The following is a 24,912-nucleotide window of genomic DNA, read 5'->3' on the forward strand; positions in this document are numbered from 1 at the left end:
TAATATTCTACTGGTTCTGCTCCCCTCACTCAGCATCAGATCATATAAGTCTTTCCAGGTTATTATTAAGTCTTTCTGCTCCTCATTTATAATAGCACAATAGTGTTCCATAACATTCATATACCTCAACTTATTTAGCCATTCCCCAATTGAAAGGCGTCCCCTTGATTTCCAATTCTTTGCCACCACAAAAAGAGCTGCTATAAATATTTTGGTACATAGTGGTCCCTTTCCCACTTTTGTGATCTCTTTGGGATACAGCCCTAGAAGTGGTATTGCTGGGTCAAAGGGTAGGCACATTTTTATAGCCCTTTGGGCATAGTTCCAAACTGTTCTCCAGAATGGCTGAATCTGTTCACAACTCCGCCAACAATGTAACAGTGTTCCAATTTTGCCACATCTTCTCCATCCAGCATTTATGATTTTCCTGTTTTGTCATGTTAGCCAATCTGACAGAAGAGATGTGGTACCTAAGAGTTATTTTGATTTGCATTTCTCTAATCAATAGTGAGTTAGAATATTTTTTCATATGACTATAGAGATCTTTAATTTCTTCCTCTGAAAACTGCCTGTTCATATCCTTTGACCGTTTATCAATTGGGGAATGGCTTGTATTTCTACAAATTTGACCCAGTTTTCTGTATATTTTAGAGATGAGGCCTTTATCAGAGACACTGGTTATAAAAATTCTTTCCCAGTATTCTGCTTCCCTCCTAATCTTTTTTGCATTGGCTTTGTTTGCACAAAACCTTTTCGATTTAACATAATCAAAATTATCCATTTTGCATTTTGTAAAGCTCTCTATCTCTTGTTTGGTTATAAATTCTTCTCTTCTCCATAAATCTGACAGGTAAACTATTCCTTGCTCTCCTATAGTATCAGCCTTTATATCTAAATTATGAACCCATTTTGACTTTATTTTGGCATACAGTTGAAGATATTGGTCTATGCCCAGTTTCTGCCATACTATTTTCCAGTTTTCCCAGCAGTTTTTGTGAAATAGTGAATTCTTAGCCCAGAAGCTGGACTCTTTGGGTTTGTCAAAGAGTAGATTCCTATAGTCATTGACTATTGTGTCTTGTGTACCTAACCTATTCCACTGATCCACCACTCTGTTTCCTAGCCAGTACCAAGTAGTTTTGATGACTGCTGCTTTATAGTGTACTATAAAGTTTAACATCTGGTATGGCTAGGCCATCTTCCCTAGCATTTCTTTTCATTAATTCCCTTGATATTCTGGACCTTTTGTTCTTCCAAGATGAATTTTGTTATTATTTTATCTAGCTCTATAAAATAATTTTTGGTAGTTTCATTGGCATTTAGTGAATTAATTTAGGTAAAATTGTCATTTTATTATATTAGCTCAGCCTAACCATGAACAACTGATGTTTTTCCATTTATATAGATCTGACTTTATTTGTGTGAAAAGTGTTTTGTAATTGTGTTCATATAGGTCCTGGGCTTGTCGTGGCAGGCAGACTTCCAAATATTTACAGTGTCTACAGTAACTTTAAATGGAATTTCTCTTTCTCCCTCTTGCTGTTGGGCTTTGTTAGTAATATATAGGAATGCCAAGGACTTATGTGGGTTTATTTTATATCCTGCAACTTTGCTAAAGTTATTTATTATTTCAAGTATTTTTTTACTTGATTCTCTGGGATTCTCTAAGTAAATCATCATATCATCTGCAAAGAGTGATAACTGAGTTCCTTCTTTGCCTTTTCAAATTCCTTTAATTTCTTTTTCTTCTCTTATTGCTAAAGCTAAACATAGGGGTGATAATGGACATCCTTGTTTCACCCCTGATGTTATTGGAAATGCATTACACATAATCCTTGCTGATGGTTTTAGGTAGATGCTACTTATGATTTTAAGGAAGACTCCATTTATTCTTTTGCTTTCTAGTGATTTTTAATAGCTTTTTTCTTTTAATAGCTTTTTTCTCCATCTATTGAGATAGTCATATGGTTCTGCTAGTTTTGTTGTTGATATGATCAATTATGCTGATAGTTTTCCTAATATTCAACCAGCCTTGCATTCCTGGAACAAATCCTACCTGGTCATAGTGTATTATTCTCGTGATAAATTGCTGTAATCTTTTTGCTAATATTTTATTTAAAATTTTTGCCTTAATATTCATTATTTGTTTATAATTTTCTTTGTCTGTTTTGACTCTTCCTGGTTTAGGTGTTAGTACCATATTAGTGTCATAAAAAGAATTTGGTAGGACTCAGAATCATAATTTGGAGACTGAGTCAACACTTAAGATACTATGCACTATGAAAGCCATAACAAAAATATTGTGACCTACACATGCCCAATACACAAACTTATATTTGGGCATAACATTGGCTTAATGCCCAACCTCAATACTAAGCAGAAAATAAAAAATATCGACCAATCAGTAGTGATACACTCTCTAGCTCCTCCTCCCTTTATCTGTTTTCTAAAATTACCACAGAGATTTTTAGAGTTCTTTGCAGGGATCCACTGAACTGTCTGGCTGCTGCCCCAGACCAAAGATTGCCCCTGTTTTATAAGTATTCATAATGATTGATTAAACTACTGCCTCTAATCAATCTGGAGATACTTGGCCTCTTCATTTGGTATCAAAAGAACATCCCCACAGTTATGGGGGAGGTACAAGTTTCCCCAACCAGAGGAATTCCAGACTTTACACCTTACCAATGTCCTAACACTCTCAATCTGACCTTGTATCCAGCACCCTTTGTCACATAAACTAGCAATCTACTATCTCCTGATGTCTCTGAATACCATTGCAGATATTCAGCGAGTGATTCCCTTCTCCAGCTGCCCTAGCAGTAGTAAGAACTGCAGAGAAAAATTTCTTACACATGGGTGAGCATTCAGTCCTCTCTCATGTTCCAAGTCCTGGCAGTGTCCTGGTAGCCCGAGAGTTGGGTCATATGCATTTAGATTAGGACCCCATAAAAGGAATATTGCATCCCCAGGAAATGCTGAATAAACTAAGAATTACATCTTGGATAAGATTCATCAGTTCTAAGGGACTGAAGATGGAGTAGCTAAGTCTGAAATGGAGTCAATAAGGTTTATTAGGAAAAGAATTTTAATGGTGCCTTTTACATAAAAAACAACTTCTAATATACTTGGTATTTCCTAAGCAGAAGAAACTTAGGTCTAAAATGGCAAGGTTTTGCTGTGTCCATTAATGATCCTTAATCCAGATTCTCCTCACCTGAAAATTTATGGAGTATTCTCAATAGCACTGTATAGTAGTCACCATGATATGAGGAACTGTATTCAGGGGTGCTTCTTCTGTCTGTTTTGTAATGAGAACCATCAGAGAACCAAGGTTAAATGTAAAATGCCTATTCGACAGTCCTGCAAAATGCATAATGTCTGAATATTTTAAAAGTATCAACCTCTCAAGAGTGTATATCAGTAGTTATATATTTTTATTGCTGCTTTCTTTTCTTTCAATGTGTACTTGTGAGTCTTTTGTGTAGAGGAAATAAATAGCTGTCCTATCCCTGTTCTCCACTTTCTATTGAGTACCTTTATACTTCATTTTGGGAATACTAGACAGGAGGCAAATCTAAAATTTAATTTATATCCCTGGGGCTCCATGATAAGGGCCCAACCCAAAGAGTCAGAGATCAGACAAGAGTTTTAGCCCTCTCTTTGGAGGTCAGGCTCCCCTTGGGTTTGACCTTAGCTGGTGTGCATGGATCAGAAGATGAGACAACTCCTTAGTAGAGAGGGAGGGAACAAGTGTTCTCAGTGACCCAGCATCAATTATTTAATTGCTACACAAAAAAACCTTATTTTAATTCAATTAAAACATTACTGACCAAATATCAGTCAGACATATAAATTGTTTTTCTATTAGTTGATTTGGAAATGGTATTATATTTCTTTTATATCATAGTTTCTTTTATAGCTTCCCATTCGGAACAAAACAATTTGATAATTTTCCATCTCAAATTAATGAACCTAGTTGGTCTCACTTATTGGGTTATACAATCTATAATTTTCTCTGGATTTTTAAACCTTACTTAAGAATCTGAAAGTGAATGTGTATCAGATTTAATTCATGAAATTTCTATTTCCCTCCTGCCCCTGCCCCTCAACTAATAGCCACACTGAAATTTTCAAAGCAACTCTGAAGTTAGAAGAATGCTTCTTTTGGCCTAAATTGTTATAACAAATTGACAGCTCTTTTTTTTTGTTTCCTCATATTTGCATATTATATGGAGGTTTTATTAGTTCATCAGATAGCTCTATAAAGGGATTAATAGAAATCACAGGACTTCAGGCCTGGAGGGATCTTAGAGTTCATTTACTCAAATTCCCTCACTTCATGAATAAAGAAACTAAGAGAAATGAAGTAAGTTGCTCACAATCACATAAAAGTAGTCAGAATTGGGACCAGGACCTAGGTCTCTAGATTCTTAGGCCATTGCTCTGTTTAGTATATCATGATTCCATTTGCTACACAGGGCTGGAGGTCTAGTTGGTCAATCATTGCATATTTGCTAGTTGATCAACAGAATTACGGTAATTTTTCATACTTTTGTTTATATAGGTCCTATTAGACCTTTTATAGCCTAACAGTATAGCTACTACAGACAGCTAGTTTACAATAAGTACTTGGCAAAACTTGAAAGCAAATGGCAAATGGCATAAACAATGACAAAATGTGATTATATATTGCCAAATAATTTACATCTGGGAAGACAAACAAAACTTACTAAAGGAGCAACAAATAGTAAGATAAATACCAAATACATTAAGCATAAAAAACACAGAGTTGGATCTCATCAAATCACAGCTGAATGAAACTTTTATAAACTCTTAAGGATTATAATAGAGAAGGGATCCCCAAGCAGGAGGTCTGGAGTTGGTTTTATATCAGGCATTAATTCATTCTATAATACTGATTAAGTCACTTAACTTTGTGCTTGAATTTTCCTACCTAGAAAAGATCAGAACATATCTTTGTAATGATATTCAAAATAACTACAACGATATCAATGGGAATAAAAAAATGGCCAGAATTCAATGATGTATAATTATAGTTGTCCAGGAGCTTGGCCCCTGAGAGGAGTGAAGAAACTGTACCTATCTTTCCTCTTTTAAAATATGGACGGGGGAGCTATGAGCTTGTAATATTACATATACTGCTAGACGAATGTGATCAAGGAAGAGCAAAGATGGTGGAGTAGTAAGAAGAAATACAGCTGAGCTTCCTAGTACAACTCTTCCACAAGGACCTAGAAAACAGATGAACTCCTGATGTGGAAATCCAAGAAAATGGCACAGTAAGTTCTCTTCCCAGCCAAAGTCAGCATGTCTACCAACACTGGGGACTGAGTTATCCAGTCACCAAGCACTTATTATTTAGGTGCCAGGTACTGGACTAAGCATTCGGAATACAAATAGAAACAAAGATGGTCCTTGCCCTCAAGGAGCTTACATTCTAATGGGGGAAGACAACACACAAAAGGAAGCTTTAAAAGTGTGTGTGTTTGTGGAGGGGGAGACACAAATGTATATGACCCTGGGGTGTGGTATAGGAAGTCCAGAGTGTGGCCTGGAGAGGAATGATACATGGCTGGCCTGGGTATCCTTCTTGAATATAGGTTCCGGGAGAATCCATCCAATCAGAGAGAGGTTGCAGGGGCACTCCTTCCAAGGTGAGAGTTGCAGGGCAGGAAGGAGGCTTTAGACTGATGAAATTAGGCATAGTAACAGAAGTTCAGAGCTCAGCTAAGAGAAGAAGGAGGTGGTGTCCCCTACCATGCCATGCAGAGCATTCTAACCCTCAGGAATTGAAAGCAGAGAACTAGAAGCTCTCTTGCTCACCACAAAGTTCCAGGCCATAGATTCAGGATGGACTAAGGAGGGAACATGTGCATAGGTTCCCAGGTGTGTGATGTTTCAGGTAAGGAACAGTCATAAGCCTGGGATGTATACTGAACAAAGAGAATGTTCAAAAGCCTTCAGCACAAGCTGAAGCCTGCAGAAAAAAAAAGAAGAAAAAAAAACAAGGCAAGAAGCCCAGAGAAAAGGGAAACCTGAAATTCTGTCACTCTGACCCTGCAGCTTTCCAGCTGAGATGAATGAGTCCAGAAAAAATCTGTTATAAACATGTGGAGTTAAGCAAAACAAATTCTCTCATTGCTTATGACCAAATGTATATCTCAATCTGTACTCTGAGTTCATCATCTCTCTATCAGGAGATGAGCAGCAGGTTTCATCATGTCCTCTGGAATTGTAATTGGTCATTGCTTCGATCAGAGTTACTAAGTTTTTCAAAGTTGTCCATCTTTACAATATCGCTGTTATTTTATAAATTTGTTTTCCTGGTTCTCACTTTACTCTGCATCAGGTCATACAAGTCTTCCCAGGTTTCTCTCAACCATTCCCTTCATCATTTCTTATGGCACAATAATATTCCATCATAGTCATATATCATAACTTGTTCAAACATTCCCCAGTTGATGGTCACCCTCTCAGTTTCCCATTTTCTAATACAACAGAAAAAGCTGCTGTAAATTCTTTGGCATATATAGGTCCTTTTCATCTTTCCTGGCTCTCTTTGTGATATAGACCTTGTAGTGGTATTGCTAGGTCAAGGTTAAGCACAGTTTAATAGCTTTTATGACAGAGTTCCAAATTGTTTTCCAGAATGGCTACATCAGTCGACAATTCCACCAACAATGCACTAAATTACCCAGAGTCCCTCAGAATTTCTCATTTTCCTTTTCTATCAACTTTGCCAATCTGAGATCTACTGGAAATCTCACCAGGAGCAAGCCCATAGTTATATTACACAGTTCCAAACCCAGGTCAGGAACTTGAAGAATTCAGATCAAGAGAGCAATAATCAGATTTTACCCTGAAACAGACCACTTTGGAAGCACTGAAAGCTTGCAGGTCCCTACTCTGAGTTGTTCTTGAGATTGTAGAATAAAATAATACAACATTCAATACCCTGAGAAAACAACACCAGACTCAAGAAGATATAAGCTCAGTCCAGTCATTCCCTCCAGAAGTTCACAGAGTGTGGTTTTAACACAAAGAACTGTAACAATACTGTTGCTAGCAGCTGCTGTGGAGGTGAAAGAACAACCACAAAAGTACACAAGATGGCTGATAGCACAGGTCCTTTGATCTGCTTTTCTAAGGAAAGCAACTTTAAGGGGTTAACAATCTTACTTTAATCAAAATGTATATACCATTCACTTAGTTCAGGGGAAAAACTCAGCACCCCGAACTTCAGAGCAAATACAAACAGATATTACTAACAGATCAACAGACAGGCTTTTATCTGTCTGACCAAATCACAATACATACATAGTTACCAGAGAAAAGCACCAACATCTGGGTTTTCAAAACCAGGGGGTGGGGGTGGGTGGGTGGGGCTGCTTCAATGGATACCCAGAGTTCTGTCACCAACACTCTTTCAATGAATGTGCCCCTAAAACAAAACACCAACCTCAGATCTTATATATACACATCTCAGGGCCCTGGGGCACTTGATTACCTCAGTGCTGAGAAGCACTCAAACAAAAAACAGCAAAAAGTCCCATTTTGCTTGCCATTACATTTGAAAGGCAAGACTCATCAAAGGTACTTGATTACCTCAGTGCTGAGAAACAAAAGACAAAAGAGTCCCACTTTACCTGCCCCATTCAAACAAAGGCAAGACTCATTAAAGACACTTAATGGTCTTAGCATTCTAAAAGAGAAGAAAAGCAAAAAAGTCCCACCCTAATTACCATAACAAGAGCAAAGCCAGAAAATAGACTGGAAGAATAAGCAAACAAAAAATAGAAAACCTCCATAAAGAGGTGATAGGGACGATAAAAATACAAACCAAGAAGAAGAGAATGGCTCCAAAAAAAAAATCTAAAAGTAAAGTCTAGGAAAACAAAAGCAAAACAGCTTGGGCAGAAGTTCAACTAGAGTTACTTCAAGGAATGAAGAAAGATATCTTAAACAAAAGTTTAAAATGATTTTAAAAATTCAAATCCATGTTGATTGGAACAACAGGGTGGATGCCTATCTTAAGTAAAAACTGGTTATATGGTTATCTCTTCTGGATCAGATCTGGGTGAAAGCCTTGTTGAGCTCATCTCATCACAATATGATTGCCTTCTGCTCCACTACTGCTACATTACTTCAGTTCAAAACCTATCTCAGACACTTATTAGCTGTGTGACCCTAGGCAAAACACTAAACCTTTTTCAGTCATTTTCCTCATCAGTAAAGTGAGGACATTCCTCCCTCCCTCAACCCAATAGCCTCTAAGGTCCCATCCAGATCTAATTCTATGATCCTTTTAATTGCTGCAAAATAAAGTAGAATTAATTACTATCTCTTTATAGTTCATTCAGAAAAGGTCTATAGTTGCCAGAACAACAAACTTACTTGGGTTTTTAAAAAAATCTGCAAGATGTGTTGCTTTCTCCATCATAACATAATGGATAAAAGTGTGCCTCAGCCAGGAAAACCCCAAGCTCAAGTCATGCATCTGATACATACTGGGTATGGGACCCTGGGCAAGTCAGTTAACTTTTCAATGCCCTGAGCAATTCTCTAAAACTGTTAAGTTAAAAAGTATCAGAAGAAGATCTGCTTTGGTAGAGGAAGCTTCCTCTAACAAGCATTCCATACATCATTGCTATCACTGGTCTAGTCCCTCTCCTTATCTAAGAAGTCTCTGATTGAACTAGGAATTTTATAACTTGGATTATAAGGTAGAATTTTATTCCTACTAAAGATTCTGGTCTGACAATACTGAATTTTTATTAATAGGTAGAGGTGTATTTTTGGTCTCTGATGTTTGATTTGATGTTACACTTAACCATTAATAGCCTAAATGGGAAAAACAAACTGGCCCATAGTTCTATGTATTTATCATCAAAACGTCTATCCTTTGACATTGGAAATGAACTGCTGAGAAGAAACTTGTTTACTAGGTGTGATTATGCTAATTTATTCAGATGCAAAGATTGTTAGGTCTGCTAGAAGGCACAGCAGTCAGAGTGTTGGGCTTGGAGTCAGGAAGACTCATCTTCCTGAGTTCAAATCTGGCCTCAGACACTTGTTAGCTGGGCAAGTCACTTGACCCTGATTGCCTCAGTTTCCTCATCTGTAAAATGAGCTGGAAAAGGCAAACCATTCCTGTATCTTTGCCGAGAAAACCCCAAATGGGGTCATGAGGAGCCAGATACGACTGAAAACAAAAGAACAACAACAAACTATTGGGGAATCAGAAACGAAGATCATTTTGGTAACATCTAAAAAAGTCAACAACAAATCAAGTGAACAAACATCTATTAAGTGCTTTCTATGTGCCAGGCACCAGGGTAAGTATGGGAGATAAAAGACAGGCAAAAACTGTCTCTGCCCTTAAGGAATTTACATTCTAATAGAGAAGAGAACATGCATACAGCTATGTAGAAAAAAGTGAAATATATAGGGTAAAGTGAAGGTAATCTAATAGAAAAAGCATTGCCATTAAGGGAGACAAAGGAAGGCTTATTGCAGAAGGTGGGATTTTAGGTGAAATTTGAAAGAAGTCAGGGAAGCCAGGAGGTGGAGATGAGATGGAAAAGTATTCTGGGCACAGGGGACATTCATTGGAAATGCATGGAGTTGGGTGATGGACTGCTTTGTTTGAGAAAAAGTGTGGAGGCCGGTGTCATTGGATCAAGAGGTACGAAGCGACACACTGGCATCTTGAAGTTGCTGCTGAATCACCTCTTCAGGAAAAGAGGCACGAAACTAGGCAGACCAAATCCCAGCTCAGAACATCCCGGTGGTGCATGGAGACTGGGTGGGAGAGAAGGGCAAATGGCTGTTTCCCTTCCTAACTGTTGGGAAATGGTCTTCATGCACTTTGAAGCCGGAAAGAAAAAGTGCGCCAGAAGTCTGTGCTGATGTATCAGCAGCTTATCTGAGAACTCTGTCATCTCCCATTGTAAGCCTCTCAGTGGCTGGAAGCTGGTCCTAAACCTGCTCCTAGGTCCACTGAATCTAGTAACAACAGCTCTGCTACATGTTCTATAAAATGCCCTTGTTACTCTATTAATGTATTTTCCTGATTTTATACTAACTTTCTGCTTAAAGAAAATTGTCCATTTTTTACCACCACCACAATCAAGTGATGAATATTGCAGTTTGTCACAGGGAAGAAATTCAGAGGAAACAGGGGTTCAGACCATCAATTAGAGTAGATATGAACCAGAAACACTTGTGGGAAAATGAATGTATCACTGGGCTGTTTCAAATGCGTCATAGCCTTCTCAGTGCTTCAGTCATCCTTTCTAAATTCAGGATTTGTTTACACGGGGCTAAGCAATTTACCCCTTTTCACTTCAATTACCCATCCATATTAATTTATTTCCTAACATAAAACACCATCCTCAATAGATCATTTATTCATCAGCTCCTGCATTCTATCACACCGCACTCCAGAAGGACAAACTGACTACTATAGAAAGACAAGGCGATAACTGCTTTGAACCTTTGGTTTAAGCCTGAAATCAATTTCCATCATTCCAAGTGAGGAAACTGCCAGAGAAGAGTTATAATAAAGCCCTTTTGGTCTGGTTGACAGTTGAATACAAATAAACATAGGCTGATGGGGAAAGAGCGGCCTTTTCTATTTATTTTCCTTTCTGACTAAAAACTGCCTTTCCCTTACCAGTTGAGAGGTATTACAACACAGTCGGCTAATGTGAATTTAAACAGCCTTTCCAACATGAGAGGCCTTCTTAGGGTTAGAGAATCTCTGTCATGCTCAAATGCACTTTGTAAATTACATCTCACTCAAACTCAGTCAAATTGTGCCCTTTCTGACCAATTGTCTTTCCCCTGAGGATTCATTCAGAAATGTATTCTTGTCTTCCTTACTTCCATTCCCCACCTTCCACCCTCAAGCTCAGGGCTGGTTTGCAAAGGCAATGACTGGTGCAGGTGCAGGGGACTAGCGGGGGCAAGACCACCTAAGTAGGAAACCAGGTGTGGGGACAGTCGTAACACTCTCCCACCCCCAGAGAATTCAGGGCAACTGGGACACTAAACCTTTACAATTGTTTCTATGGCAGTGAACTGTGATACCACAGACAGCTGTGACTTCATTGAAGAAAACAAGCAACCGGCAGGAGGCCTGTCAGAAGTTTGCTAATTTGCCCACTGATATCTTTGTCATTCTCAATGAGCTCTGACTAGCAAGGACTGAAATGGAACACACACAAACGCACAAAAGCTTCTACTGAAGTCAGTGCTTTCCTCCTCCCCACTGAAGACAACAGGGAGCTGTGCTTTTGTGGGACCTCCAGACTAGAGTCTGGCGGCTCAGAAAGGAATACAAGTAGCCACTTTTCATTAAGGACCTGATCTCACTTCTCTCTCAAGAAGACTGGACACTGGTTTCCTTCTGTGTAGTCAATCTGTATGGTGCAAATTCAAAATCCAAAGATACTCATTATTTCCTAGCTGTGACTAACAGCTTTTGTATGTGGTCTTCTCTAATCTTGAATAGGTTAGGATTTGTTTTTGTATTGGAAGAATCATTTCAGAGACCATATGGGAGCTAGAATAGGGTTTTTCTAAAGCTGTGGATAATCTAGCAGGACTGTACTGCACTAGCTTCTTAGCTTGCTTTTATATTCTGGCTTGTTAATTAATCGACCCACTATATTCCAGGCACTATACTAGGCATGAGGACACAAAGAAAAATATGAAACCGTTTTGCCCTCACTGAGCTTGTATTCTGTCAGGGAGACACAATACAGTGAGAATTATAGAATCAACCTGCCACTTGAATCATTCTCATATTTAATCTTGTTATTCCAAGATCTAGAGTAATCCAGGGTAACGTTTAGATATTTTCCTATTAATACAATTGCAATCTTATTAGGTAATCAGTAGACTTAAGCCCCCACTCTAGTTTATTCAGTATTACCTGTTTAATAAACTAGAATAATATCCTTTCCTAATAGAGTGACATTTACTACTATAGCTTTAAACTGCCAGCCCAAACTGCTCCCATCACCTCCCAATATTCCATGTGGCTCTTAAAGATACAAAAACAATTTTAGAGCCTGGTGATACAGATGTTACATAGCTATGTGCAAAATATACACAATATAAGTACAAGGTAATGAGAGGAGACAAGCCTAATATTAGAGGATCTTATTAAGTATGTTTTGCTCAACATATAACATTTTTACTTTGACTCTTCCCTGTCCAAGAAAATTCAATTAAATCCAAGTATTTATTAAATACAAACAGCCCCACCCCATCTATTGGATAAAATACTAACTCCTTAGCACAGCATTCAAAGTTCTCTGCAGTTTGTATCCAACTTACATTTCTAGCTTTATATTCTACCACTTGCCTACCTGAATTACTCATTTTAACTAGATTGTTCAGCTCTATGTCCCACATTCATACTTCATATCTCCACACCTTTATACATTCCATAATCCTCACCAGAAATTTACCTTTCTTTCCTCCCTAATTATTCTAATCCTATCCATCATTGTTGAAAGTCCATCTCAAATACAACCTCCTTTGTGAAACTCTCCTTGGTCATCATAGTTCACAATGATCTTTCCCTCTGAATGCCTATGGCACTTATTGTTACTCATCTGGTTCCCATACACATAAAATATAATTAATAATAATAATATTTCAATTCTACACTGTAGACAAACCTTTCACTGAAGCAGATTACAATCTCTCCAAAATTTACTGTGACTGAAAAAAAAAACCAAAACCTGATTGCCTATTAGGTCAATAATCTCCAAAGTTAGGGCATCTACACTAGGGCTCATACGCATAAAATATAATTAATAATAATAATATTTCAATTCTACACTGTAGACAAACCTTTCACTGAAGCAGATTACAATCTCTCCAAAATTTACTGTGACTGAAAAAAAAAAAACTGATTGCCTATTAGGTCAATAATCTCCAAAATTAGGGCATGTATTGTAGGGCCCATGGTATGATCCAAAGAGGTATGTGATTGACCACTTAGAAGTTGAGGAGATGAGTCATATCCCACCCTACCTGGGATAGCCAATTGTAGTATTTGTCTCAAACACAGGCATATCACCTATTTCACCCATCAATACTTCACCCTTCCACTACTGGCCTCCTGTGGGCACTGGCATTCACCCCCAAGGGGTAATAAATGTATAACTTAACCTCAACCCAGGTACCTACAGTATAAGCAAAAGCAAAATTTGCAGACACCCCACAATTCCCATACCCCTACCCTCAGAGCATCTTGTAGCTGAAAGGTACTCCTTTTAGGGCAGGGTCTGAACTCTATGGCAGTAACTCATAAGGAAAACCTGTTATCCGTTGTTTTTTGGTGGGACACAGTAGATCACGAAAGGTGAACAGACAGGGATAGGCTGTGATCTGCCGCAGAAGTCTCATTACACTATCTGTTACCATTTGTTGTTCAATTGTGTCTGACCCTTTTTGACCCCATTCGGGGTTTTCTTGGCAAAGATATTGGACTGGTTTACTATTTCTTTTTCCAGCTATATTAGGAAGGCAGAATTTATGATTTCAAAGAGAATCTCATATGTGCCTAAAAGGTCCGGAACCGCAGGATATAAGGAATTCTCTAGGCAGAAGGCAGGAGAACTAAAGCATGTATTTATACTCCACAGTAACAATCCCACAAACCAGCGTCCCCATTTTGATATTTTCATCAAAAGCTTCCAGGCCCAATAAGTCCGCCTCACAAGAGTAACTAGGAGGCCACAGAGAAGCGAGATGGTATAAGGCAAAATCGTATACATGCTTCCCCTCTACGGTAAGAAGATTACCCACTAGCCTCTAGTCAGCTCTGCTACCGGCAGCTCAGCTTCGGCTGTAGGCGTCTCTGGCTCCAACCGGAAAAGGAAAGGAGGATCTTCAAGCTGTCCTCTCCCCTCTTATAGAGTTTTTGACATCATCAAGCGCTGCCTGAACGACCAGGGCCAATTGGTTCTTGACTTGGCCCCTCCCCCAGCGTAGACCACGTTAACACACCTCCCCTCAGCCAGCGCCACGACTCATCACACAGGAAGCTCTGGTCCTGCCCCGGAAGAGCAAGCCCCAGCGTCCAGGGAAGCTCAACGAGGCAAGCTGAGTCATTCAAAGAAAACAAAGTCCATTCTGGCTACATTCCACCCCTCACAATGTTCTAGGATGCACAATCCAATCATAATTCAAATTAAATTATACATCCTAGAACATTGTGATCCAATTATGCAGGAAACTAAAACATATCATTCACAATAAAGCAAAACATATCATTCAGTGACATTCCCAAATATTGGTTTACGATTCAAATGTGATCCACCCCTAGATCCCAGCCAGATAATCTCTTCAATCAATCATCCCAAAATAATTATTAATAATTTAAATGTCCACCCCTAGATCTTCGTATCCATTACATAGGATCAATAATATCATAACAATAAAACAATATAGCAAGGATAACACAAAATAAGTACACAGAACACTATCATCATCCCCCCCTCAAACAATTGGGGCTCAAAATCTTGGGGTAATGGGTGAAGGTCTCATTTTCCATAGCTTCTTCTTGCTGAAATTGGATGTAGAGGTGTCCCTGCCCCAAAGAGTCCCATTCCAGAGTTCAGTTCTTTAGCGAGCTGGCAGGAATTCCAAGAATGCTATGTACTTAGGCAGTCACCGGAAACTGCAGGGTGCTTAAACCTGCAGGAGACAGAACTAGCGACAAGGTTAACTAAAACAGAAAACAAAAAGAGTAGGCAAGTATGGGCTATTATCCTTTAAATAAAATCATCTCCAGTTTAGTTGAAATTTCAGTTATGCAGAGATCCAATATCAGAGCCAAACTCAGATGGGAAATGTTTCTTTTTAAACGGAACACAATGAAGAAACTAAGCCAAGAAGATCCCACCCTAGATGGAGACCAGGATTGTCCTCCCAGCCTTTCCCCAGATGTACAAGGGAAACCAGGAGGATCCCATCCTAGATAGACTAGAATTGTCCTCCCAGCCTTTCCCCAGATGTACAAGGGAAACCAGGAGGATCCCATCCTAGATAGACTAGGATTGTCCTCCCAGACTTTCCCCAGATGTACAAGCTTTTATCCGTTAATCACACAAAGTCACCTTCCCTCTGAGTGGCTTGTGTCAATTATCAGCATTAGCCATACCTGTGGGGTCCGTGAATCTAATATTATAGCCCTATTCACGGTAAAATATATGGTTCAGGGGTACGATTTGGTAATTATCTTCCCCTGAATAGACAGCTGTTACAGTGTTGTTCTTCCCATGGGCTATGACTTCTGCAGCCTTTGGAATATCATCTGGCTTCCATTTTACCCATACCTTAGCTCCCAACTTTATTCTATCAATGGAGCAAGCCCCTTTTGCCCCTCTAGTAGTTATTCTGGGAGGAGGATCAGTTTTCACAAAGGGTATTTTTTCACAGGGGATAATAATCACTTGAACTATCCTATCATTCCTACCAAATTGTACAGGTTTTTCACCCAAATTCTGGAGTGTCACAACAATTTCTTTTTGATAATTCGAATCTATCACTCCAGCCAATACATGTACTCCTTGAGCTGCTAATCCTGGTTTAGGTAATATCTGTCCAAAATGATTCTTGGGGATTCTCATACATACTCCAGTAGGGGTTTTTCTTATCTCTTTCCTATTCAACCTAAAATTCTCTATACAATGTAAATCATATCCTGCCGAACCAGGTGTTCCTGGACATGGTAGGGGGACATCTTCCCTCACAGTCCAAAATTCAATATTTTGGATCTCACGTGTTTGCTGTTCTCTAATCTGCAAATTTGGGGTCATCATTCTGGCTAGAGGTGTACTCCCCCCTAAGGGCCTATTGTTCAAATTACGCAAGGCAATAGACAAATTATCCTTCCAATGTAGATATGAATTATTAGAGCTTAATTTTCTCAGCTGTTCTTTCAACAATCCATTCATTCTTTCAATCAGCCCAGATGCTTGCGGGTAATATGGAATATGATATATCCATTCTATATTATTCAACACACAATATCTTTTCACTTCTTTGCCCTTGAAATGTGACCCATTGTCACTTTGAATCTGCATTGGGGTTCCATAGTATAAACTTACAATATCTAGGGTTTTACAGGTGTTTTTCTGAGTTGCATCCTTATAAGGACAAGCCACTAGGACACCTGAATAGGTGTCAACACACGTACATACATATTTACATCCTTTATCCTGGGGTAGTGGGCCAATATAATCTATCTGCCAAATTTGGGCTGGAACTTTTCCCCTTGCTATTTCTCCAGTTACTATCCTAGGAAGAGTTCATTCTTTTTCTAATTGGCATATACAACACCCCTCTGTTATTTGTTTTAACAACGCATGAGAGATACTGATACCTCGATCCTGTGCCCATCGGTGGGTGGCCTGGACCCCTAAATGGCCGGAGGTCTGGTGGACCCATCTCGCTAAGGCTAAGTCATCAGTTGGAGTTGGAGTAGGGACAATACATTCAGTGGCAATCTTTGCTAGTCGATCCGCGTGTGCATTGTACTCACGCTCTGGTGTGGTCAGGGTCGCGTGAGCATCAACATGAAAAACTGACAAATCCGTAACCAAAGACATGTCCCATATATTTTCCCATAACTCTTTACCCCAAACTTGTTTGCCATGAATCTCCCAATTCTGATTCCTCCATATAGGCATCCAAGTAGCTAATCCATTAGCTACCGCCCATGAATCAGTAAATATATGACACTGTCCTCCCTTCTCCATTCTGATGGCCTGATGTACTGCCATCAGTTCAGCATATTGGCTACTTCCCCCTATTCCAGAACTTTCCAGAGTTCGCCTAGTACAGGGGTTATAGGCTACTGCTTTCCAATGTCTCTTCTGTCCTAAATATTTTGCTGTCCCGTCAGTAAACCAAGCGTGTTTCTTCTGTTCTACACTTAGTCCATCATACCCATTATTCCATTTCACTAAGGATGGCACCATCTGTTGCTTAGATTCAATGGGTTTTTCATTTCTCTCAGTGCCAATGTTCGCCACCGATTCATGTAAAGCAGAAACTCCACTTTTGCCTGCTCTGGACCTATTCTGAATATACCACTTCCATTTGATTATGCTCGCCTCTTGTGCATGTCCAATTCTGTGAGAAGCTGGGGTACTCATTACCCAAGTCATAATTGGAATTCCAGGCCTTAATATCACTTCATGGCCCAGGGTTAGTTGCTCAGTTTCTACTAAAGCCCAATATGCAGCTAACAGCTGCTTCTCAAAAGGTGTATATTGCACTCCAGATGAGGGCAGTTTCCTTGACCAAAAGCCTAAAGGTACACTTCGGCTCTGTTGTTTTTGCCACAGACTCCAATTTGCATAGTCATCTTGTACAGTCACTTGTAACTCCACTGGCCCATTTTGCATAGGCCATAAGTCCAGAGCTATTTGGATAGCAGCCTTTGCTTCCTCAAAAGCTCTACTTTGTTCAAGGCCCCAGTCGAATTCATATTTCTTTCTGGTGACTTTATACAAGGGTTTTAAAATCTGTCCTAAATGTGGGATGTGGTGTCTCCAATAACCAAATAGCCCTATGAACTTTTGGGCCTCTTTCTTATTAGTAGGGGTGGGAAAATCCTGAATTTTTTGTTGAGCTTGTGGGAGAATTTCTCGCAGTCCTCTATTCCACTGTATCCCCAAGAATTTTACAGTTTGAGCTGGCCCCTGAACCTTTGCGGGGTTGATTTCCCATCCTTTGCTTTTCATATGGTCAGTTAATAATGCTAAACTCTCCTCCACTTCTTTTATATTCTTTCCCTGTATCATGATGTCATCTATGTAATGTGTAAGCTGTACACCAGGTAGCTTTAATTCATCCAAATGCTCAGCTACAATCCTGTGGCAAATAGTTGGGCTATGAATATATCCTTGTGGCAGGCGTGTAAATGTATACTGTCGGCCTTGCCAAGTAAAAGCAAACTGGTTCCATTGCTTGGGGTCTATTGGGATCGTAAAGAAGGCATTGGCCAAATCAATAACTGCATACCAAGTCCCTTCATGTTTTTGTATTCTCTCTATTAAAGTAACCGTGTCTGGAACAGCAGCATACAAGGGAGGAGTCACTTTGTTCAGCTGTCTATAATCTACTGTCATCCTCCATGTCCCATCTGACTTTCGGACTGGCCAGACAGGGTTGTTCCATTGAGTAGTTGTAGGGACTAACACTCCTGCCTCAACACATTCTCTTATAGTGTTGGCAATTTCATCTTGCCCACCTGACACACGATATTGCCTCAAAGTAATTACTTCAGAAGGTTCGGGCAAAGTGATTGGATCCATCTTGATTTTCCCCACTAAGACTGCATTAATGCCTATTTTCCTCACAGCAAATTGGTATTTCCCTTCAGGTAAATTTAAGGTCATACCCTTCAAAATGTCTATTCCAATGATGTATTCAGGAATAGGCACAATAACCACACTATATTCTTTCTTGGGCAACTGTCCAATTTTCATCATCAATTTAACTTGTCTGGCTGATATTTCAGTCCCTCCTAGTCCTGTGATGGTAATAGGAGTTCCATGGCTGAATTTGTCTGGATTCCCATAGATAAGGGTGGCCTCGGCCCCAGTATCTATTAATGCCCTAGTTACTGTACTTGACCCATTTTTCCAATATATGGTCAAGTTAATGTGAGGTCTGCAATCCAGCTTACGTATTTCCTTAATTTGGGCTGGGGCCTGGCCTGTTTCCTAGTATTCCCTAGCATGTGATTCACTTGGGTATGAAGGTTCAACATCTGTAGCATTTGCAGGAACAGTTCTTATTTCCCTATCTCTCCTGTTATCGAGTCCTTTATCTCGGTACATCCTGTACAATTCATTGGTTGGAATGCCATCTATCATTTCAAAACCCACCCCTGCTCTCAATAGAGCAGTGAACATTTCTTTTCTTGTCACTCCATTTTGGCGCCAAGTTTGCTGGCTGTTCACCCTTCTCTCTCGAGGAGATCTGTCCCTTCCCCAGTCTCCTAAGTCATGTAACTGTAAAATCTTATTTATCACCTCTGTAAGATGGCTCCCTACTTCCCCAAGTAACAGATTCAAAATTAGTTGTTTATAAGCAGGGGCAGCTGTCCTAATTATTAAATTCCTATGAGGGATTCCTATGGGATCATTGTAATATTTGTCTGCAGTTCCTGTCATAATAGCAGTCTTCATTACCTCCTCCTTTAGTCTCATGATACAATCTTTAAGTGAATACCAGGGTCTGTGCTCAGTGGGCCACATAGAATCATTAGTATATCTCTTATTGCATCCCGCAGCAGCTAATGCCAACAGAGTAGTCCTGCTAGCATCATCTCCTTGCTGATGATGTTCCCTAAAAGCTTGCTGAACTAGAGGATCGTGGCTGATACCTATGAATCTCATACAGTCCCTCTTATCTACTAATATTCCACCGGCCCCTTGATCACTGAGCCTTACCATCCAAGATATTAATGGTTCTCCTACTCTTTGGCTGAATCTACTCAAAATATCTGTGACCTCTTGTGGTGAGAAATCTTCCTGAAATTCCCTCGTAACTAAATTGACGCCTCTGGTTTCTGTCCTCCTCCTCTCTACGGGACGAACGCTTGTCTGAGTATTTAACCATCTCCCATTCTCTGTGCGAGGGATGTCCTGAACCCTAGTAGCGTTTTCTGTCTCAGCCCCTAACACTGTCTCTTTTTCCCCCCACTCGCTTCCCCTGCCACCATGGCAAGGACAAAGCAGGCAGTCAGGCTTGGTCTGGGCTGAGTTGGGATGCACTCTTGGCTTATTTGGCCTCCTGTTGCTCCTAGCCACATTAATAGAAAAGTTATCATCTGAGTCAGTGGGTTCTTGAGCAGCAATTTGTTCTCCTGCTATCTGAGATTCCCGTTCTTGCTGTGGGGTAGGAGTGCCCCCATCTCTTTCACTTAATCTCAATCTTTCATATACTAGCCGGTAGGCTGATAACACTATCCAGCTTTGCCTAGATAGTGATGCCCCTGACTGAATCCCAACCTCTTGTAAACACCTTTCCAAATCCTTAGGATCTCCTCTCTGTAGCCTTGGTTCCCAGTTTTCACAGGGTCCGGCTTTTTTAGCCAATTCCTTTGCTAAGGAGGAATAAAAAGGATCCTCCCACCCTGGGATATTCATCTCTTCCTCTGAAATTCTTCTGCTTCTGAACAGAGATCTTATATCTAGCGATCCCATCCACCTCGTCGCCAAATATATTAGGAAGGCAGAATTTATGATTTCAAAGAGAATCTCATATATGCCTAAAAGGTCCGGAACCGCAGGATATAAGGAATTCTCTAGGCAGAAGGCAGGAGAACTAAAGCATGTATTTATACTCCACAGTAACAATCCCACAAACCAGCGTCCCCATTTTGATATTTTCATCAAAAGCTTCCAGACCCAATAAGTCCGCCTCACAAGAGTAACTAGGAGGCCACAGAGAAGCGAGATGGTATAAGGCAAAATCGTATACATGCTTCCCCTCTACGGTAAGAAGATTACCCACTAGCCTCTAGTCAGCTCTGCTACCGGCAGCTCAGCTTCGGCTGTAGGCGTCTCTGGCTCCAACCAGAAAAGGAAAGGAGGATCTTCAAGCTGTCCTCTCCCCTCTTATAGAGTTTTTGACATCATCAAGCGCCGCCTGAACGACCAGCTCATTTTATAGATGAGGAAACTGAGGCAAACAGGGTTAAATGACTTGCCCAGAGTCACACAGCTAGGAAGTATCTGAGGACAAATTTGAACTCAAGAAGATGAGGTGGGCCTGGCTCTATCCACTCTGCCACCTACCTCCACCCCCACCAAATATACCCCTTTTCCAAACTTTCCTATTACCTTCAAGAGCACTATCATCCATCCAGTCACCCAGGTTCACAGTCTCAGTGTCATCTGCTATTCAACAGACTCCCCACCCAACAAATCTAATCAGTTTCTGCTTCCCCAACACCTCTTTCTTTTCCCCTTTTATTTACTCATATGGGAATCTCCCATCACTTCTCGTCTGGACTTTTACAATACCTTTCTAATTGGTTTCCCTGCCTCAGGTCCCGCCCCACTCCAATCCATAGTCCATATAGTTGCCAAAGTGGTTTTCCTAAACCACAGATCTAACCATATTACTCCAGTGGATCCATTCTGATCCTAGGATCAAATATTGTTTAATAGTTATCTCACTGTTTTAATCTCTATTTTGTTTATGTAATACAATAGCTTATTAACACAAATTTATAAGTAAATACGCACATTTTGGGGCACACGATGAAGAACTTCTTTACTGATGGGGATGCACGTTCAAAAAAGTTTGGCAACCATTATCACAGGTTACCTTTTGGTGTTGAGCCTCTCTGAATTTAGCTAGGTGGATCCCAAGATGACAGAAATTCAGTCTTTTGGTAGATTTATACCTGTAGTTCTTTTTTTTTTTAAGCTTAGTGTTAGCACAGTGATAGGAGAACAATGTTCAAATCTGTGACAAAAGATTGAAGCATAGCTGAGAGTAGTTGGATGATTTACCATTTTACCTGTTGGGAGGAGCGGGGCAGAGGCAGTTATTGTGGATATCTGAAGAGAAAGCACTATTATTGGGGCAAGTAGATTTAATTAGGCTTTGCCAAACCTGTGTATCTCTAGACAAACTGACACAGAAAATTCTTAGCTTCCTGATCTGGGATTCTCAAGGAGAAGTGAGTATGTCTTTTTGCCTCATCTCTTTAGTATAAGAAGGCAGCTCGGTAGTGTAGTGAATAGAGTTGCAGATATAGAGTCAAAAACATCTAGGGTCAAACTGGCTTCAGACACTAACTCAACAGCCAAACTGAATTCTTAAACCACACATCCAGCCATTTCAATGGCTACTCAATAAATTCCAGAGGCTCCCTATCACCTCCAGGATCATATATAAAATCCTCTGTTGGGCATTCAAAGCCCTTCATAACCTAGTACCCCTCCTACCCTTCCAGTCTTCTTACAACATATACACCCCGCCCCCATCTCTATTCTTTAACCCATTGACACTGGTCTCCTTGCTGTTCCTCAAAGGAGACATCCCTCAATTCTAGGTAAATTCCTTGACTGTTCCGCATGCCTGGAATGCTCTCCCTCCTAATTTCTTCCTTTTTGCTTCCTTCAAGTCCTAGATAAAATCTCACAATATACAGAAAACCTTTCCTAACTATTATTAATTACTGCATTTAATTATCAATTAATATTGGATTGATTAATAAATATTAAGCCCTGTTAATGGCTAATGACTTCTCTCTGATGATTATTTCTATTTATCTCGTACATAGCTTGTTGGTAAGTAGTTATTTACATGATGTCTCCCCCATTACATTTTGAGGTCCTCAAGGGCAGGGATTTTGTATAGTTAGAGCTCACCATACTGCCTGGCTCATAGTAGGTGCTTAGTAAATGCTTATTGCCTGACTGACCCTGAAGGAGTCACTTAATTTTTCTGAGCCTTAGTTTCCTCATTTGTCAATAGGGGATAATAATAGCACCTACCTCACAGATTTATTGGGAAAAATCAAATGAGATTATAAATGTATACATATATATGTGTATATATATGTATATATATACGTATACATATATATACAAGCACACACATATACACACATATATATGCACACATAAAACATGCATATGTGTGATATGTGTATGTATGTATATATATATACACATATATATATACATATATATATATATAGTCTTGCGAACTTAGATCAGTAATCAGTTCTAACTATTGTTATTATTACACCAAATCTCTGTGAATTTTATGTACCTATGTGTCCTTTCTCTGGGTATCTGACATCTTGTGACAGTGCTTGGTATGGTCCATGTACAAAAAGCAAAGAGTCCATTTCCAGTAAGGACTGAGAGTATGATGAAAAGGCCTTTTAGAGACTGTTTTGTCAACATATTTAAAATGACACTCATTCTGAAACTGGGCTCTAATCAGGATAAAGCTGTATTCTGATATCTCAGATATAATATTTTTTCAAGAGCTGATTTGTTAATATAATTTTCAAGAAACCAGGGTCCCTTTGGTGTCACAATGAGGCACTAGAATAAGTCTTTGGTAGAGGAACAATTTCAGGCACTATATGTGTCTTGTCTCCCAATATGGATCACATGCTATGTATAAGAAGGTACATGTCTTATACTCATATTATCTGCCACTACACCTATGCCAGTGCCTTGGCAATTGTAGATGTTTTAGTATTGACTGTTAATAATAGTGATGCCTATTTAATCAATTACAGGATATTTACATCCTGAAAAAAGTTCAGAACAATGCTAGAACATACTAAAGTATACAGAGTCCCAGAAAATATTTTTTTTTCTGGAGAACTCAGTAGAGTCATTCACTCTAAAGAAACAAATGAACAAACAAAACCCCCTGATATGAGTTACACTTGGTTAATAGATTGTGATGTAATACTTAATTTCTGAAAATTCATGTAGTATAGAGATGCATTTTCTAAATTCTGCGTCACTAAGGGCCATATAATTTATATAGGAAGGTAACAAGGTATCAATACAAAGATGGGGAAATGGGGGCACACAACTTACCCCCAAAACTTAAAACGTGAATATTTAAGAGAGGAGTCATTTATAGATTATTGTGTGATGACTAGTCACAGCTGTTCTCCCCAAATGAATCTCCTTCAAAATGTGGATTTGTTGTCTTATCGGATCCTAGTCTATTAAACTGTTCTTCCCTACTACATTCCTGTTGTGTTAAAGGGACTTGTTTTACAAAAAATAAAAATAAATAAATAAATAAAATAAAGGGACCTGTTTACAAAATAGAAATACATCACCAGCTTATGTTTTGATCTACTTCATCCTGTCACCACTTTACTGTAAAAATGAATGTTGCATGCACATAGGGCAATTTATCGTAGCTCTTTAAAATTTTATGATGGTTTGTATTGTCCTTATACATTCCCAGAAATATCCATAGTGTACTGGCAATGTACTGTTTTTATCATCTTGTAGTCTGACCTTTTAATGGCATCATTCCACAAAGCTAAACAAAAGCTACGAGAAAAATCACATTTTGACATGTTTTGACAAATAGTTGCTGTAATCATCTCTGATATTTGATGTCATGAATTGTTTAAAATGTAAAGATCCAAAAACATTATAAGCATTCAGTCATGCTATTTAGCTATGGATTTTCTGCTCATAAAGAATATTGTTAGACCATTGATTTACTTTTTATAACAAGAAAAGGCATCACAGATGTTTTAAGTACAATATCTGGTGCTATTGGGCTATGTTGTCCTGTGCCTTTCATATAACACACACTTATGACTGTCTGCATTGTTCTTCTCTTTCCCTGCAGTATAACTTACGCTCCTCTTGTCTCCTTGGAACGTTGTTTGAGCCCTCTCTGACACCTTTTGGAATATTCTGGCTGTGTTATCTAATTGGCAAGTCTAGTCTCTGCAGAAAAGTCATTAAGCGAGCAGCAGTTTGAGACATCAGACACTGGAGCCACGTTGTAAGTTTTGTTCATCAAGTAGAGAGTTTACTGTTCTGAGCAAACAGATGCCACAGAGAAAACCAAGTCTCCATTTGGAGTGTTCGGGTAGGAGTTTATTAATCTCCCTCAAAGACGTCCATCTTAGAAGGCTAAAAGGTGAATCAAGGCTATGTTATAAGTGAAACAGCATGGACTTGATCTAGGTTTAAATCCACTGGTTCCGTCGATTACTAGCTGTGTGACCTTGAGCAAATCAATTGAATTTTCGGATTCTCAGTTTTCTCATGTATGAAGTAGAAATAATAATGTGTGTTCTGCGTACCTCACAGGGTTCTTGTGAGGTTC

This window comes from Trichosurus vulpecula, chromosome 1, assembly GCF_011100635.1.
Source record: "Trichosurus vulpecula isolate mTriVul1 chromosome 1, mTriVul1.pri, whole genome shotgun sequence".
In the NCBI taxonomy this organism is placed as follows: Eukaryota; Metazoa; Chordata; class Mammalia; order Diprotodontia; family Phalangeridae; genus Trichosurus; species Trichosurus vulpecula.